Source organism: Staurois parvus, unplaced genomic scaffold (genome assembly GCF_062004578.1).
Source record: "Staurois parvus isolate SC_StPar_1 unplaced genomic scaffold, SC_StPar_1.0 ptg000191l, whole genome shotgun sequence".
Lineage (NCBI taxonomy): Eukaryota > Metazoa > Chordata > Amphibia > Anura > Ranidae > Staurois > Staurois parvus.
In genome coordinates, this window is record NW_028317987.1 from 1 (window position 1) to 6,066 (window position 6,066).

Here is a 6,066-nt window from a genome sequence, read left to right on the forward strand (position 1 = left end):
CGGGGCCTGTACAGGAGGATGGGGGAGGGGGGCTGAGGCATGATGGGAAATGTAGTCTGTCCCCAAAACTACGCACAATTCCCAACATCCATCACTCTGTAGGAAGAAAAAGTGAGAGGAGATAAGGATCCTTATCTACAGAACATAAGGATCCTTATCTACAGGAGAACATAAGGATCCTTATCTACAGGAGAACATAAGGATCCTTATCTACAGGAGAACATAAGGATCCTTATCTACAGGAGGGAATAAGGATCCTTATCTACAGGAGGACATAAAGATCCTTATCCCTAGAGGAAATCTAATGATACAATGTATACAATTCCAGGAAGAGATAAGGATCCTTATCTACAGGAGGGAATAAGGATCCTTATCTACAGGAGGGAATAAGGATCCTTATCTACAGGAGGGAATAAGGATCCTTATCTACAGGAGGGAATAAGGATCCTTATCTACAGGAGGAAATAAGGATCCTTATCTGCAGGAGGGAATAAGGATCCTTATCTACAGGAGGACATAAGGATCCTTATCTACAGGAGGACATAAGGATCCTTATCTCTATAGAAGAGGAAATCTACTGATACAATGTATACAATTACAGGAGGAAATAAGGATCCTTATCTGCAGGAGGGAATAAGGATCCTTATATACAGGAGGACATAAGGATCCCTTATCTACAGGAGGACATAAGGATCCTTATCTCTATAGAAGAGGAAATCTACTGATACAATGTATACAATTACAGGAGGAAATAAGGATCCTTATCTACAGGAGGACATAAGGATCCTTATCTACAGGAGGACATAAGGATCCTTATCTCTATAGAAGAGGAAATCTAATGATACAATGTATACAATTCCAGGAGGACATAAGGATCCTTATCTACAGGAGGACATAAGGATCCTTATCTACAAGAGGACATAAGGATCCTTATCTCTATAGAAGAGGAAATCTAATGATACAATGTATACAATTACAGGAGGAAATAAGGATCCTTATCTGCAGGAGGGAATAAGGATCCTTATATACAGGAGGACATAAGGATCCTTATCTACAGGAGGACATAAGGATCCTTATCTCTATAGAAGAGGAAATCTACTGATACAATGTATACAATTACAGGAGGAAATAAGGATCCTTATCTACAGGAGGACATAAGGATCCTTATCTACAGGAGGACATAAGGATCCTTATCTCTATAGAAGAGGAAATCTAATGATACAATGTATACAATTCCAGGAGGACATAAGGATCCTTATCTACAGGAGGACATAAGGATCCTTATCTACAAGAGGACATAAGGATCCTTATCTCTATAGAAGAGGAAATCTAATGATACAATGTATACAATTACAGGAGGAAATAAGGATCCTTATCAACAGGAGGGAATAAGGATCCTTATCTACAGGAGGACATAAGGATCCTTATCTCTATAGAAGAGAAAATCTAATGATAGAATGTATACAATTACAGGAGAAGATAAAGATCCTTATCTACAGGAGGGAATAAGGATCCTTATCTACAGGAGGACATAATGATTATCTACAATCTACAGGTGAACATAAGGATCCTTATCTACAGGATGGAACAAGGATCCTTATCTACAGGAGGGAACAAGGATCCTTATCTACAGGAGGGAACAAGGATCCTTATCTACAGGAGGGAACAAGGATCCTTATCTACAGGAGGGAATAAGGATCCTTATCTACAGGAGGGAATAAGGATCCTTATCTACAGGAGGGAATAAGGATCCTTATCTACAGGATGGAACAAGGATCCTTATCTACAGGAGGGAACAAGGATCCTTATCTACAGGATGGAACAAGGATCCTTATCTACAGGAGGGAACAAGGATCCTTATCTACAGGAGGGAACAAGGATCCTTATCTACAGGAGGGAATAAGGATCCTTATCTACAGGAGGGAATAAGGATCCTTATCTACAGGAGGGAATAAGGATCCTTATCTACAGGAGAACATGTGGATCCTTATCTCTATAGAAGAGAAAATCTAATGATACAATGTATACAATTCCAGGAGAACATAAGGATCCTTATCTACAGGAGGACATAAGGATCCTTATCTCTATAGAAGAGAAAATCTAATGATACAATGTATACAATTACAGGAGGAAATAAGGATCCTTATCTACAGGAGGGAATAAGGATCCTTATCTACAGGAGGACATAAGGATCCTTATCTCTATAGAAGAGGAAATCTAATGATACAATCTATACAATTCCAGGAGGACATAAGGATCCTTATCTACAGGAGGACATAAGGATCCTTATCTACAGGAGGACATAAGGATCCTTATCTCTATAGAAGAGAAAATCTAATGATACAATGTATACAATTACAGGAGGAAATAAGGATCCTTATCTACAGGAGGAAATAAGGATCCTTATCTACAGGACAACATAAGGATCCTTATCTCTATAGAAGAGGAAATCTAATGATACAATGGATACAATTCCAGGAGGAGATAAGGATCTTTATCTACAGGAGGACATAAGGATCCTTATCTACAGGACGACATAAGGATCCTTATCTACAAGAGGACATAAGGATCCTTATCTCTATAGAAGAGGAAATCTAATGATACAATGTATACAATTCCAGGAGGAAATAAGGATCCTTATCTACAGGAGGACATAAAGATCCTTATCCCTAGAGGAAATCTAATGATAGAATATATACAATTCTGGGAGGAAATAAGGATCCTTATCTACAGGAGGAATTAAGGATCGTTATCTCTATAGAAGAGGAAATCTAATGATAAAATATATACAATTCCAGGAGGAAATAAGGATCCTTATCCGCGGAGGAAGAGGACATCTAATGATACAATTCCAGGAGGAAATAAGGATCCTTATCTACAGGAGGACATAAGGATCCTTATCTCTATAGAAGAGGAAATCTAATGATACAATGTATACAATTCCAGGAGGAGATAAGGATCCTTATCTACAGGAGGAATTAAGGATCCTTATCTCTATAGAAGAGGACATCTATGAATATAATATATACAATTCCAGGTGGAAATAAGGATCCTTATCTACAGGAAGAAATAAGGATCCTTATCTGTGGAGGAAGAGGAAATTTGATTGGTTTGAATTACTGAAGGAATGTTGAGATTGCAGAGAACAGCAAATCATGTGCAAGGAAAATGTTTTGCTCCCACCTTATTGGATGATTGAAGTCCTCCCAACTCCCCAGGGTGGGGACAAGTGTCAGGAGTAGGGAAGGTCACCATGAGTTTGGTTCCTGGACCCTCCATGCAGCCTGCTCACTGTATAGAGGAGTGCTCAGAGAACGCTCCCTACAGGACACACCTGGCCCGAAACAGGAACAGAGATTGTGGAAAACACAAAATACAGGACACACAGGAACTGGTCTTTCCCCGGTACCCCTTCTCCCGCACACACATTGGTCTCTCCCCCGTATCCCTCCTCCCACACACACATTGGTCTCTCCCCCGTATCCCTCCTCCCGCACACACATTGGTCTCTTCCCCGTATCCCTCCTCCCACACACACATTGGTCTCTTCCCCGTATCCCTCCTCCCGCACACACATTGGTCTCTTCCCCGTATCCCTCCTCCAGCACACACATTGGTCTCTCCCTGGTATCCCTCCTCCAGCACACACATTGGTCTCTCCCGGTACCCCTCCTCAGGCACACACATTGGTCTCTCCCTGGGACCCCTCCTCTGGCACACACATTGGTCTCTCCCTGGGACCCCTCCTCTGGCACACACATTGGTCTCTCCCCGGTACCCCTCCTCCGGAACACACACTGGTCTCTCCCCCGTATCCCTCCTCCAGCACAAACATTGGTCTTTCCCTCGTATCCCTCCTCCGGAACACACATTGGTCTCTCCCCCGTACCCCTCCTCCCGCACACACATTGGTCTCTTCCCCGTATCCCTCCACTGGAACACACATTGGTCTCTCCCTGGTATCCCTCCCCGGCACACACATTGGTCTCTCCCCCGTATCCCTCCTCCGGCACACACATCGGTCTCTCCCCCGTATCCCTCCACCGGCACACACATCGGTCTCTCCCCCGTATCCCTCCTCCGGCACACACATCGGTCTCTCCCCCGTATCCCTCCTCCGACACACACATCGGTCTCTCCCCCGTGTCCTTCCTCTGGCATACACATTGGTCTTTCCCCGGTATCCCTCCTCCCGCACACACATTGGTCTCTCCCCGATATCCCTCCTCCGACACACACATCGGTCTCTCCCCCGTGTCCTTCCTCCGGCATACACATTGGTCTTTCCCCGGTATCCCTCCTCCCGCACACACATTGGTCTCTCCCCGATATCCCTCCTCCGAAACACACACATCGGTCTCTCCCCCGTATCCCTCCTCTGGCACACACATCGGTCTCTCCCCTGTATCCCTTCACTGGCACACACATTGGTCTTTCCCTCGTATCCCTCCTCCGGAACACACATTGGTCTCTCCCCTGTACCCCTCCTCCCGCACACACATTGGTCTCTTCCCCGTATCCCTCCTCCGGCACACACATCGGTCTCTCCCCCGTGTCCCTCCTCCGGCACACACATCGGTCTCTCCCCCGTATCACTCCTCCGGCACACACATCGGTCTCTCCCCCGTATCCCTCCTCCGGCACACACATCGGTCTCTCCCCCGTATCCCTCCTCCCGCACACACATCGGTCTCTCCCCCGTATCCCTCCTCTGGCACACACATCGGTCTCTCCCCCGTATCCCTCCTCCGACACACACATTGGTCTCTCCCCGATATCCCTCCTCCAACACACACATCGGTCTCTCCCCCGTGTCCTTCCTCTGGCATACACATTGGTCTTTCCCCGGTATCCCTCCTCCCACACACACATTGGTCTCTCCCCGATATCCCTCCTCCGACACACACATCGGTCTCTCCCCCGTGTCCTTCCTCTGGCATACACATTGGTCTTTCCCCGGTATCCCTCCTCCAGCACACACATTGGTCTCTCCCCTGTATCCCTCCTCCGGCACACACATCGGTCTCTCCCCGGTATCCCTCCTCCGGCACACACATTGGTCTTTCCCTGGTATCCCTCCTCCGACACACACATTGGTCTCTCCCCGATATCCCTCCTCCGACACACACATCGGTCTCTCCCCCGTGTCCTTCCTCTGGCATACACATTGGTCTTTCCCCGGTATCCCTCCTCCCGCACACACATTGGTCTCTCCCTGGCATCCCTCCACCAGCACACACATCAGTCTCTCCCCGTATCCCTCCTCCAGCACACACATCGGTCTCTCCCCCGGCACACACATCGGTCTCTCCCCCGTATCCCTCCTCCAACACACACATCGGTCTCTCCCCCGTGTCCTTCCTCTGGCATACACATTGGTCTTTCCCCGGTATCCCTCCTCCCGCACACACATTGGTCTCTCCCCGATATCCCTCCTCCCGCACACACATTGGTCTCTCCCCAGTATCCCTCCTCCGGCACACACATCGGTCTCTCCCCTGTATCCCTCCTCCGGCACACACATTGGTCTCTCCCCGATATCCCTCCTCCGGCACACACATTGGTCTCTCCCCTGTGTCCCTCCTCCGGCACACACATCGGTCTCTCCCCCGTGTCCCTCCTCCGGCACACACATCGGTCTCTCCCCCGTGTCCCTCCTCCGGCACACACATCGGTCTCTCCCCCGTGTCCCTCCTCCGGCACACACATCGGTCTCTCCCCCGTGTCCCTCCTCCGGCACACACATCGGTCTCTCCCCCGTGTCCCTCCTCCGGCACACACATCGGTCTCTCCCCCGTGTCCTTCCTCCGGCACACACATCGGTCCCTCCCCCGTGTCCTTCCTCCGGCACACACATCGGTCTCTCCCCCGTGTCCTTCCTCCGGCACACACATTGGTCTCTCCCCGATATCCCTCCTCCCACACACACATTGGTCTCTCCCCGGTATCCCTCCTCCAGCACACACATCGGTCCCTCCCCCGTGTCCTTCCTCCGGCACACACATCGGTCCCTCCCCCGTGTCCTTCCTCCGGCACACACATCGGTCTCTCCCCCGTGTCCTTCCT